Source organism: Malus domestica, chromosome 10 (genome assembly GCF_042453785.1).
Source record: "Malus domestica chromosome 10, GDT2T_hap1".
NCBI lineage: Eukaryota > Viridiplantae > Streptophyta > Magnoliopsida > Rosales > Rosaceae > Malus > Malus domestica.
The window spans coordinates 448,158-462,328 of record NC_091670.1 but is presented as its reverse complement, the minus strand read 5'-3'; the positions used below and the strand labels follow the sequence as shown (position 1 = coordinate 462,328).

General features: G+C 41.8%; 2 long non-coding RNA genes across 2 annotated transcripts; both read left to right on the top strand.

The window, feature by feature from the left end:
* The first annotated feature begins 849 nt into the window (after window positions 1-849).
* On the top strand, window positions 850-1,967 carry LOC139188898 (uncharacterized). Its single transcript, XR_011572291.1, has 2 exons — window positions 850-967; window positions 1,902-1,967. It is a non-coding gene; the product is annotated as an uncharacterized lncRNA (long non-coding RNA).
* A 4,092-nt stretch (window positions 1,968-6,059) lies between these two features.
* LOC139188897 (uncharacterized) lies at window positions 6,060-8,430 on the top strand. Its single transcript, XR_011572290.1, has 5 exons — window positions 6,060-6,206; window positions 6,289-6,448; window positions 6,554-6,622; window positions 7,157-7,215; window positions 8,150-8,430. It is a non-coding gene; the product is annotated as an uncharacterized lncRNA (long non-coding RNA).
* Window positions 8,431-14,171: the final 5,741 nt, after the last annotated feature.

Genomic DNA, 14,171 nt, shown 5'->3' with positions numbered 1-14,171 from the left:
GATGACACTGTTCATGAGCTTTGAATTGGTTACGTTTTAGGCTAAAACAAGATAACAGCGAGTTTAGTAAGGTCCCAAGGAAGCTCGGAGTGCTTCGTTGGAAGTTTTTGGACGTAAGAACACGGAGATCGACAAGTTCAAAGTTTGGCCGGAGCTTTCGAGGCGTTTTCCGGCGAATCCCCGGAGAGTTAGGAGTCGAGGTAGGTATCAATCTCTTCGTCTCGTCAAGTACTACAACTTTCCTTTTTGTTTCACTCAATTTCGTTGAGTATTGAAGAAGTTATACTCATTTGAAAAATACCCAGTTTCCGGCGACCTCCGAGGCTTTCGAGGCAGTTGCCGGCCAAACCACGGCGAATTAGGTGTTGTGCAAGGTACCATTCTCTTTGTATCTTCAAGGGCTACAACTTTCGTTTTTGAATCACTTGATTTCGTTGAGAAATGACAAAGTTATGGCAATTTGAAAAACTGCCCGGAAAACGGCCGCCGGAAAAACCAGTCCGGCGACCCAAGGAAGAAGAAGGTGCTACAGTAAAAATAAAAAATAAAAATAAAATTATTTTAAAAATATGTCGACGTCCGTGACGTCGAGTAGATCACTATGGTATATTCATATACCTAAATTGAACACCGTATGAGAAAGTTATTGAGGATTGTTGGTTAGGTGTTCAAATAACGTTTTATAATTTTCACATTTAGGTGAAAATGTGAATTGACGGAGATCCGACCGTTGGATGGTAATGAAATTTTAGGATGTTGTCCTAGAGGTATAATGTGGACCTCTGGAAGTTATGGATTTAAAATCTGAGGGGTGGATCTTCCGGATCAATCTACGTAGTGACGTATTTTATATAAGTTATATATTCTATCGATATGAATTCTGAGGTTGGAATTGATTATTGTTTTAGGCGCCGATCGTCATGACGCCTTGGCGTATTGTGCTAGGGAGTTGTAGGGCGAACTCCAGGTGAGTGGGCAGTTTTGTTTTCCGTATATATATATATACTTGACGTTTCCCAGAAATTGAATGGAAATGAAAATATGTTTAAAATGAAATGCATATGAGTTATGTGGAAAAACGGGAAGTGAAATACCATGCATAGAATTGATATGAAAAGTATATAGAAATGTGAGTTGAAATGCCATGCATGAATTAATATATGATGCATATGTATGAATTGGTGCGGTGGACGCACAGGTAAGAATTGATTTATGATGCATATGTATGAAATGGTGCGGTGGACGCACAGGTGAGTATTTAATTACTGTTATGATGATGATATATATATTGAGCTCAAATCCTGCACCATGGTTTAGTGCTTATAGTATTCACCGCATCGCACGCTCGCCTTGGATCCAAGTAGATGCTAGTCGTACAGTCCACGCGGAGTGGGTACGACAGGCCAGTCGCGAGAGTGTTAGTGAGATTCCGACTGGTGGGTGACCTTAGATTATGTGCACAGATGATTTATGAGAAGCACTAGAGCGTAACTTGTGTGCAGAAGGCCGGACAGGTCACAGAGGTGACTCCGGTAGAGTGATAGTGATAGATTTTGAGCTCTAGGTTCAACCGTACAGGGCTATTAGAGGGCCTACGGTTGATTACTTTCTTGCACCTGATATGATTATGTTGATGCATTCATACCTTATTATTGTTGAGATGATGTGGCATGGCATAATTAATATGAGAAATGTTGAGATGATGTGGCATGGCATAATTGTTATGAAAATGTTGAGTTAACGACTTGAAGTCTTGAGAATATATATGTATATTTATATTTTACATTTCTGGGAAAGTATACAGGTTTTACGGAGAGGGGTTACAACGTTTTGAGAAATGTTTGGATTTGGAAAAGAATTGTTTTACTGACCCACTCAATTTTGGTTTTGCGCCCCTCCAGGTTCAGGAATCACAAAGGTGTGGTGACTACGAGGAATACAGCGGGGTTCTGACAGATTGGACAAAATTAGGACTCACCTTAGGGTGTATCAACTTATAAATTGTATAATTAAAGCTTTCGTACTGTGCAAATGGTTACGTCACTCTCACGTGACGGCCAGCATGCCCTCCTTCGAGACGGGGTGTGTCAGTTGGTATCAGAGCATGGTTGGAATTTTGGACATTTTGAGAAGTTCTAGTGAATTCTGTCAGAACTACACCGCCTCGTAGCAAACCATGTAGTTAGAGGAACTTAGTCTCCCTGATTTAGCGGGTTGGGGGAAACTATTATTATGGTGATTCAGTATATTATCAAAATGGACATTTTAAGATGGGTAATGAGTTGAATTTGAATCACTTAAGAGAAATGATGAACCTGAGGGAACGAAGTAACGGTTTAACCATTTGGAAAAGATGTTTCAGATTATGCAAGTCAAAGGAATCTTCCTTCTGACAGGGGGTCGAGACGACTACCTGGTTTTGGGTATGAATTTGTATCCTGGTGGAAACAGGATTGTTAATTGTTGTCACCGGAGGAAACAGCTGATTGAGAATTATTTAAGGACTTGTTTAAGGAAAAGTTTATCCCTCCGGCATTTATCGATGGTAGTAAGCAAGAGTTTGCAAATGTGAATCAAGGAAGTTGACGATAAAGTTAATGATTCGTCATATCAAGGATATAGAAAGATTCAGAGCTTCGAAAGAAGTGAAGCTAGAGTTAATTCTTCCAGCTGAGGTTTTAATGTCGCTGGTCAGAGTAAAAGTGATGGATATACTGGTAATCCCAGATATTTGAGACAAGGTGTCTCGAGTAAAGGAAATGTACCTTGTGCAGCAGGTACAAAATTAACACTTTGGGAAATGTGAAATTAATGAATGTGTTTATGTGAACAGAGGGGACACAGAATTGTGAATCGTCCCTAGAATCAGTTGTACTCAATAATTTTCCATGATATCATAGTGTCGATTCAGCAGAGTTATGGACTTAGTAGTTTGGTCGGATTGACCGTGAGTACAGAGAGATTTGATGAGTTATATGTTCAGCTGTACAGACCATGAGAAGTGGATTCGATTGACACATGAGAAATTAGTGAGTTATAGGCTCGGCCGTACCGACCACGCGGAGTGGATCCGGCCGACGTATTATTGAGATAAGAGTTGAATCAGCCGTATTGGTCATTCTAGTTGACTTCGGCTGATATATTTCTTATTATGTATGTTATTACCTTGAGAGTAGTAAATAAATGTAGTTGAGATGAGTGTATGTATTTTGCATTGAGTGACAAAATAGTAATGTTATATCTTTGAGAGTGGTTGCCTACTTATCGAGACAACGATGATTTATCAGTATTGCGGGCTGCAGACCGTAATATTAATAACTCATTCGTGGATTCGTTAAGCAAGCAACCCGGTAGATTATTTTATGTTAGTATTGTACTTATTTGGAATGCTTAATAATAATAGAATATATATTGTATCAGTTAATTCTGTTCCATTAGATTGGTTGGTTATAATTGTGACAAGACGAAATGTTATGGGAAACCAGTACTTTCCATCGATCTGGATGAACAGAGATTACTTTTGTAAGTATGCAAAATGGATTGAGTCAGGCTGTTATTTATGCTGTGAGAGCAAAGAGATTGTTTTCGAAAGGCTGTCAAAAATACTTAGCTCATGTGGTGCTAAATGATGTTGTTTGGAGTAGTGTGAATAATGTCGAAAGAGTTAGACTTTTCTTGATGTCTTCCTTGAAAGTATACCTGGATTGCCTTCAGGCAGAGATATGAGGTTCATTATTGATTTGTTGCCAGGTATAAATTTATATTGGAGATTGGTTCAGGATGAGTTAAGGGAATTGGAAATTCAGTTGAAAGAATTGGTTGATAAAAGTTTCATTCAACCTAGTACAACACTTTTGAGGAGCCCCAGTTTGTTGGTGAGGAAGAAAATGGATCTTGAGACTGTTCATTGATTATAGACAATGGAGTCGGGTAACGATTGAGAACCGTTATCCATGGTGATGTACTGATGTTTATTTAACCAGCTCAGAAGTAATTGCGAAGATTCAAAGATTGAATTGAGGTCTGGTTATTACCAATTAAAGATTATGAGCGACGTTGTTCTTAAGATTGTTTTATGAACTATGGTGATGCTATATGGATACTCATGCTGTTTTATGAGTTATTGGATGAAGTATTCCAATAATGCCTTGATAAATAGATATCATTTTCATTGAAGATATTCTGGCATATTCTGAGCCAGAGCAGAGCATGTAAATGTATTAAGTCGGTGGAACAAAGATTGGAAGAATGTCGGTTGTATGCTAAGTAGCAAATGCTAAAGTTAGATGAATCAGGTGGCATTCTGAGATTTGTTATATATTCTTAAGGTATTCAAGTGAATCCTTAAAAGATAGCAGAAATTGAGGAATTGGAACAACCACGAACTGTAATTGAGATTCGGAATTTCTTAGCTTACCAGGCTATCTTGGATGGTTGTGAAAGATTTTTCAGTCATTGCTTTGTCATTGACGAGACTGTTGAGAAAAGAGGTTATGTATGAGTGGGAAGGAAATTGTGAGCAAAGGATTCAACAACTGAAGTATTTCCTCACTCATGCACGTATTTTGGTATTCCCAGAGAATAGTGGTAATCATAAATTTTTAGTGATGTTTCTTGAATGGTATTGGATGCATGTTGATGCAAATGTTAGGGTGATTGCATACGTTTCACGATAAATGGAATCTCATAAGATGAATTACCCTACGGGTGACTTGGAAGTCATGATTACCATTCTTGCTGTGAAGTTATGAAGGCATTATATTTGGTAAGAATGCAAGATTTTTACGAATCCAAAAAGTCTTCAATATCCATTACTTGGAAGGATTTTGATATGAGGCAGCGAAAGTGAATTGTATTGCTTAATGAACATGATTGTACGATCAGGGTGATCGTAAAGTTTGTTCTAGCTCAAGCACTTGGTGAGAAGACTACAGTAAGATTAATGTCTGGCACGTTTGCCAAGAGTATCATCTTGTGGATTGAAAACCAACGGAAGAAAAATTAAGAATGGAAGATCGAGAAGAAGTTATACTTGTTAAGTAACAAGTTAGTACATTTACTCCAGTGTTGAGTAACAACCTTTCCCAGACAGTGCAACATTACTTATTTGTTTTATGGAAAAGAGAATTAGTTTACGGAACTGTTGAGTTTCTTAAGTATGTTGGTTGTGCAGTTTCCGAAGTAACGCCATAAGGATCATGAAATGTGTCATGTGAGTCGGTTTTTGATGACTTGTGAATGGAATGTTTCTGGGTAGAGAAGGATTCGATCAAGAAAGAGTTTTAATAGACCCTGAGACTATGGATGAGTTTCCTCAAAGTATTCAGGTGATTAAGTTAACCTGAAGTAACCAGGAATGGCAAAAGAGATCAACAGATGGATATGCCACTAATCGAGTGTGTAAGGTAAATGGTTTGATATTTTTGGAAAATTCACCGCGAACAGAAATGACGAGAATTGGAAAAGAGACAAGATAAGATTTAGACACATCAGACCATTTTTTTTTTTTTTTTCACTAAAGGAATCAATAAAGTTCCATACAAGTTTGTGATGCCTTCAGAATTGGCTAAGGCACATAATGTATTTTGTGTTCGATGCGTTGTCACTAAGTGGCAGAGTCGTTACATGGGACTTTGGTGCAACTATTGAGAATTAAGCCGGATCTGATTGGTGAGGAACTAATGTCGACTTTGGATTGGAAAAAGAAGGTCCTAAGAATTAAGACAGAGTAAGTAGTAAAAGCTTTGTGAAGGAAATCATTCAGTAGAAAAGTATGTGGGAGAAAGAGAATCGGATGAGAAAGATTTACCCGAAGCTATTGTTGGAGTATGGTTGATTTAGTTGGTTGCTGGAATTTCGGGGACGAAATTCTATAAGGAGGGAAGATTGTCACAGCCCGTCCCGGAATTTTAATTTCGAGGACATGAAAAGACGAAAATGCCCTTAAACGGGACTAAGGGGCGAAAATTTAACAATTTGGATTGAGTTGGACACGTGGGATCCCCACATCCCTCAAAACCTTCCCCAATTCCCGTACCTTGTCTCTCTATCTCTCTTCCCTCACGACTCTCTCTCACTCTCAGTCCTCTCTCTTCCTCTCCGACGCTCAACCTCACCCAAAACCACCTAAAACATAAACAAACGTCCAAGATAAGACCACATTTGGACTCCTGGAACTTCCACGATCACGTAGACACCAATTTCAGGTGAGTTTCACTTCGAAAACCCTAGTTCTAAAGTTGCCGTGAGATGACACTGTTCATGAGCTTTGAATTGGTTACGTTTTAGGCTAAAACAAGATAACAGCGAGTTTAGTAAGGTCCCAAGGAAGCTCGGAGTGCTTCGTTGGAAGTTTTTGGACGTAAGAACACGGAGATCGACAAGTTCAAAGTTTGGCCGGAGCTTTCGAGGCGTTTTCCGGCGAATCCCCGGAGAGTTAGGAGTCGAGGTAGGTATCAATCTCTTCGTCTCGTCAAGTACTACAACTTTCCTTTTTGTTTCACTCAATTTCGTTGAGTATTGAAGAAGTTATACTCATTTGAAAAATACCCAGTTTCCGGCGACCTCCGAGGCTTTCGAGGCAGTTGCCGGCCAAACCACGGCGAATTAGGTGTTGTGCAAGGTACCATTCTCTTTGTATCTTCAAGGGCTACAACTTTCGTTTTTGAATCACTTGATTTCGTTGAGAAATGACAAAGTTATGGCAATTTGAAAAACTGCCCGGAAAACGGCCGCCGGAAAAACCAGTCCGGCGACCCAAGGAAGAAGAAGGTGCTACAGTAAAAATAAAAAATAAAAATAAAATTATTTTAAAAATATGTCGACGTCCGTGACGTCGAGTAGATCACTATGGTATATTCATATACCTAAATTGAACACCGTATGAGAAAGTTATTGAGGATTGTTGGTTAGGTGTTCAAATAACGTTTTATAATTTTCACATTTAGGTGAAAATGTGAATTGACGGAGATCCGACCGTTGGATGGTAATGAAATTTTAGGATGTTGTCCTAGAGGTATAATGTGGACCTCTGGAAGTTATGGATTTAAAATCTGAGGGGTGGATCTTCCGGATCAATCTACGTAGTGACGTATTTTATATAAGTTATATATTCTATCGATATGAATTCTGAGGTTGGAATTGATTATTGTTTTAGGCGCCGATCGTCATGACGCCTTGGCGTATTGTGCTAGGGAGTTGTAGGGCGAACTCCAGGTGAGTGGGCAGTTTTGTTTTCCGTATATATATATATACTTGACGTTTCCCAGAAATTGAATGGAAATGAAAATATGTTTAAAATGAAATGCATATGAGTTATGTGGAAAAACGGGAAGTGAAATACCATGCATAGAATTGATATGAAAAGTATATAGAAATGTGAGTTGAAATGCCATGCATGAATTAATATATGATGCATATGTATGAATTGGTGCGGTGGACGCACAGGTAAGAATTGATTTATGATGCATATGTATGAAATGGTGCGGTGGACGCACAGGTGAGTATTTAATTACTGTTATGATGATGATATATATATTGAGCTCAAATCCTGCACCATGGTTTAGTGCTTATAGTATTCACCGCATCGCACGCTCGCCTTGGATCCAAGTAGATGCTAGTCGTACAGTCCACGCGGAGTGGGTACGACAGGCCAGTCGCGAGAGTGTTAGTGAGATTCCGACTGGTGGGTGACCTTAGATTATGTGCACAGATGATTTATGAGAAGCACTAGAGCGTAACTTGTGTGCAGAAGGCCGGACAGGTCACAGAGGTGACTCCGGTAGAGTGATAGTGATAGATTTTGAGCTCTAGGTTCAACCGTACAGGGCTATTAGAGGGCCTACGGTTGATTACTTTCTTGCACCTGATATGATTATGTTGATGCATTCATACCTTATTATTGTTGAGATGATGTGGCATGGCATAATTAATATGAGAAATGTTGAGATGATGTGGCATGGCATAATTGTTATGAAAATGTTGAGTTAACGACTTGAAGTCTTGAGAATATATATGTATATTTATATTTTACATTTCTGGGAAAGTATACAGGTTTTACGGAGAGGGGTTACAACGTTTTGAGAAATGTTTGGATTTGGAAAAGAATTGTTTTACTGACCCACTCAATTTTGGTTTTGCGCCCCTCCAGGTTCAGGAATCACAAAGGTGTGGTGACTACGAGGAATACAGCGGGGTTCTGACAGATTGGACAAAATTAGGACTCACCTTAGGGTGTATCAACTTATAAATTGTATAATTAAAGCTTTCGTACTGTGCAAATGGTTACGTCACTCTCACGTGACGGCCAGCATGCCCTCCTTCGAGACGGGGTGTGTCAGTTTTTTATTTGTAAACATAATAATTAGTAATTACAGTAATTAGTAAAAGAATAAACAAGAGGAGAAGAAAAGAAAAGACATAAAATTGGAACCTGCTGCCTGCTTCGCTCTCAAATTCTCAAGTCACAGATGTGGAGTAAAAAAAATCAAGGAAAATATGGAGGTGACACGTGGATTTTTGGGCAAAAATGACAAGATTACCCTTGAGGCATACCGGGATTTTTATGCGTAAGCAGCGGACAATCATCAAGATCAAAAGTGGTCAAAATAGGTAATTATTCAAAACATATTTCATTCATCTTCATCAAATCCTTCCCACAAGGTAACTCTCAAATTATTTCTTTCAAATTATATTAATTGGCTAATTAATTGATTTATTACTCAATTAATTTATTAATTAGCTAATTAATTGTGAATTACACCCAAAAAACCACTAAAGTGGCTGGTTCCCATCTCTCTCAAAGGGGCTGGCCTCACCCTTATAAATACCACCTCATTTTGTCCAAAAACTTAAGTTCAACACTCTTGCAAAATTCTCCAAATTCTCTAAACACTTTTCCTTCAAATTCTAACTTTGGCATCAGAGGTTTTTCGGCCAAAGCCCCCCCATTCATCATGGGTGCGTGAGGCTCTTGGCCTTGACCAAATGTGTTAATTGTTCTGTAGGTGCAATTTTGTCCAAGGAAGAAGGCGAAAATTTGCATCCACAAATTAGTGCTTTCATTGAGAGTTGAGTCATACACTTGTAGAAGACTCTCGCTATTTTTCGTATGTTCTTATTCTTGGAATTTTTTATTTTTAAAAATTCTTTGATAAAACGTAAAAGAAAAGTACAATGGCAAGAGATTCGGAAACTTCGACGAACGGAAATTCCAACGTTCAACGATTAGGATCGGCGCGATCTACAAGGCTCAACACAATGATGAGTGGAGCGACACTACCCCCACATGGCACCATCGTGGCAACCACCACAGTGGCCACCCTCGGCAAAACCCATGGTGCCAAGGCCACATCCCAAGCCGTGCCACTTCAACCTTCGAGGGCCCAAGCCCTAGCTGAGCTGGCTCGACCCGCCCAAGCCCAACGCGTTGCCAAGCTGAGCCTTAGCTTTGCACCCACGTGCGCCACACACCAAGCAGCCCATTCCAGTGGCCTAGCCTGCTTCCGTGGCCTTTTAAGCAACCCAAATTGGTCCAAGATTAGTTCAACCATCATGGCTTCAAATTTCTGGGCCTACGATTGAACTAGGGGCATTTTCACCACATTTCTCTGTGGATTTGACATTTCCTAACTCAAATCTCGCGCCCAGAGTCTACCACACGTCCACTGCTCAAGGAAACGTATTCCTTCCAAGCTTTTCCATTCCAAATGGCGAACAACACTTGCCTCGACAAGTCATAGAGTTGATGAGGGCCCTTGCACAACAGACGACCTTGGTGAATCAGCTCTTGCAACGCATTGAGATCCAACATGCCCCAGAGGAGGTGTCCTGAAGTAGGACGATGGCAGATGGGGAACCTCTCCGGCAGCGTCCTGGCAAGCAGCCACTCGCCAACCATGAATTGAGCGTTCGGTTAGTGTACACTCTGATTGGGTCCCCAAGATAGCGTATACTCCCGTCTTAGCGTGCGAATGAGTGTGCACTCTCGACTAGGCCCACAAACAAGCATACACTCACGGTTGGGGCCACACTTCGATAATCAACATGAGCAGCCTTCTAGGCAAAGCCTTCATTGACGACTAGGCTCGCAAGGAGCATCATTCACATCACATCGGAATAGGCAGCACGACGGACGGAGAGAAGCAGTCACTCAATCAAGCTCAAGTTCAACCGGTAGTCTGCGAAGAATCCCCCGTCTACCAGGAACGGACCACATGCACCGCCACTACGACATAGACGAGCTGAGCATGTAGAAGAGCAGCCTAGACTAGTAGGTCAAGATCGGGGGCAACCGAGAGCTTTGCTACCCCAATAAAGGCATATTCAGGAAGAGGTAGAGAGAATTTTAAACGAGCGATTGCGCAATTTCCAACGCAACGAATTCACCGATGAAGCACTACGATGAGACATGATCAACATGAGTAGGTCACCCTTCACGGACGAGATCGAGCAGGCAGAGTCTCCACGCAAGTTTAGCATGCCACATTTCACATTTTTCAAAGGAGATGGAGATCCAGAGAAGCACTTGAAGCACTATCGAAGTATTATGGTCCTTTATCGGAACAACAATGCCCTTATGTGCAAGATATTCGCTACCACTTTACAAGGCGAAATGCAGGATTGGTTTCACACCTTACCACCACGATCCATCCAGAATTTTGATGATCTTTCCTTGGTTTTCATCAAAGAATACTTATCCTACTGTTCGATAAAAAAAAAGTCCGACCAATTGTTCAAAGCAGAGAAGGCGAAGATAGTTGGATGCGACGACTCGATAGCCAGCATAACATTCCAAAAAGGACTCCCAGCAGACCACTCACTGTTTGGAGAATTGATCATGAAAGAAGACTTAGCTCTGGCAGACTCTTTCGTTTTGGCAAAGAAGCATGCACTTTGGGACGAGGCTCGGCGAGCAGACAAGGTGCCTGAGCAGCCTCGAAAAGAGTCGGTAGTGGCTCAAAAGAAGAAAGACGGGAAACAGTACAATAGAAGTAGGCAGGAGGCCAAGCGTAGGGACCGACCCACGACCAAGGAAGGCCCAACGACTAAGAACTACTCTAAGTTCTCGATCCCGATTCACCAAATCCTTCGCGACATCAAGAATGAGCCATGGTTTAAGCTGCCGAAACAATCAAAGGGAGATACTTCCAAGCTGGATCACAACAAGTATTGCGCATTCCACCGAGGACCCAGTCACACAACTGACGACTGCTATACTTAGAAGAAATACCTGGAGAAGCTCATGAAAAAAGGTAAGGTTGACATATACTTGGACAAGCCAGTTGCGTAGCCTAGAAGGAACATAGACAACGATGAAGAGCAGCCAACCAAGACAATTTAGATCAATGGCATCTTCGTCGAATCCAAGCACTTGGGGGCCACCAACAACTCCAAGAAGAGAAAGACCCAGCATGCTCTACTAGTCTCACAGGTCCAAGCAGTCGACACCTAACCTAGACCCGTCATTGGCTTCACTGAGCAGGATGCAGAAGGCATCGACGTCCACACGACGACGCACTAGTAGTATCTGTCCAACTAGCCCATGCTATAGTCGATAGAATGATGGTTGATAATGGAAGTGTGGTCAACCTACTTCAGCTCTCAGTAATTCAGAAGATGGGCCTGGAAAACACAATCATACGCCGAGTGGAGGTACTCACCAGATTCAACAGACATATCTCGACTGTCATCTATCACATCATCTTTAACGTGAAAACACTGCCAGTTGTCTCAAAGCAGACGTTCATAATCGTAAGCGACCTATCTTCCTACAATAGGATTCTTGGGAGACCTTGGTTGATCAAGTTGGATGCCGTCACTTCTGTCAAGTACCAAAAAATCTGATTCCGCATCTCGGGAGGAAGAGTCAGAGAAATCAAGTCTGACCAGGTCGTATCTCGACGATGCATTGTGCAAGTATTGAAGGAATCCAAGAAGAAGACCTTTACCCCTATATAGACTATCGAGGTCTGAAAGGACGAAGAAGCTACCTAATAACAATTACAGCAGGCGGATCAAGAAGGTGGTGCCTTATGTAGACGAGATAGGATCGAAACCCGAAGAGGACACCGATGACATCATTCTTGATCCTCAGTAGCTGAAAATGACAGCTAGAATTGGCTCATGTCTAAGCCCAGCCGAGAATGAGGAGCTCACGGCTTTCCTTAGGGAAAATTGTGACATCTTTGCGTGGTCACCTTCCGACAAGCCTGACATCGATCTTGGGATAGCTTGCCACAAGCTGCACATCGACCCTGTTGCCGAACCGGTGATTCAAAAGAGAAGACCTTTTGAACACGAGAGAATGGCGATCATCGAAGTGGAAATTAACAAGCTACTGGAGGTCAGATTTATAGAAGAGGTAGTGTACTCAGCATGGCTTGCCAACGTCGTGTTAGTCATGAAGAAATAGAAGGGCAAATAGAGGGTTTGTGTAGACTACACCAACCTCAACAAAGCATGCCCATAAGATCCTTATCCGCTTCTCTGGATCAATCTATTGGCAGATTCAACTTTTGGGAACCAGCTGCTTAGCTTCTTAGACGCATACTCCGGCTACAACCAAATAGCCATGTACGAGCCCAACAAAGAGAAAACCACGTTTGTAGTCGAGCGAGGCACCTATTGTTATAAGGTCATGCCCTTTGGCCTCAAGAATGCAGGAGCCACTTACCAAAGGTTAGTAAACATGATGTTCAAAAAGCAAATTGGGGTAACCATTGAGGTCTATGTCGATGATATCATGGTAAAGGGCAAGCAACTGTCAGACCACATCGGCAACCTAGCGAAAACTTTCAGCATCCTCAGAAAGTACAAGATGAAGCTCAACCCCACCAAATGCACATTCGGAGTATCTTCAAGTGGATTCTTAGGGTACCTAGTAACCCAACGAGGAATCGAAGAACATCCCAAGGAAATCCGAGCAATCTTAGATATGAAATCTCCAACTACCTTGAAGGAGATCCAAAGCTTGACCGGACGAGCAGTCGCCTTCAACAGCTTCTTTTCGTTGTCCATCAATCGATGCAAGCTCTTTTTCAAGGTCATCAAGAGGGCACAACGAGACAAATGGGATGATGAGTGCGAAAAAGCTTTCCAAGACCTAAAGAAGTACCTCGTATCACTTTCTTTACTATCCAAGCCAAAAGTAGTAGACACTTATACAACTACTTAGCAGCTTCATAAGTAGCAATGAGCTCTGCCCTTATACGAGAAGAGCTGGGGGCCCAATTGCTGGTATTCCACACTTCTAAAGCTCTTCTCGATGATGAAACTAGATACCTGAAGATCAAAAAATTAATTTTGGCGCTAGTTGTTACGGCTCGGAAGCTCAAACCATACTTTCAAGCTCATACAATCATCGTCATGACTCAATATCCTCTACGATCAATCTTACATGGTCCAGACGCTTCTCAACGAGTGATGAAGTGGGCATTGGAACTTGGCTAATATGGTTTAGTTTTCCGACCCCACACAGTGATAAAGGCCCAAGCCTTGGCGGACTTCATAGCAGAATTCATGCTTAGCCTAGGCGACGCAACAGAGCTGCCCAACGACATCCTGAAAGCAGCCGAGCACACCTTGGTCACGCCTGCTCCACTCGATGGAGACTTCTGGCTTTTGCATGTCGACGGTGCATCCAACTACAAAGGCTCAAGAGCAGACGTGGTCCTTGTCACCCAGACGGTTCAATGCTCGAGCATGCGATCACTTTAGGTTTCAAAGCCTCTAACAACGAAGCAGAGTACGAGACTCTATTAGCAGGCCTCTGAATGGCCAAAGACTTGGCGGTGAAAAAGCTCGCAATTCATTCCGATTCCCAGCTAATCACCAGCCAGACTACTAGGGAGTACATGAAAAAACATCCAAGGATGACGCAATACATAGAGAAGGTATGCAAGCAACTTAAGGCATTTCTGACTTACACTCTCACTCAAGTTCCGCAGGCAGACAACGTCCACATAGACACACTAGCCGGCCTAGGCTTCGCCCTCGACCACCAACTCAAAGACTCTATCCCGGTCAATGGCACATTCATCACAGAAAGTTCTATTATAGACTACCTGGTCAATGACACATTCCCCATGGAAAGATTGGAGTCTAGAAAGCTCCAAATAAAGGCAGCACGCTACTACATGTGGAACGATATTCTCGTCCGAAGATCTTACACC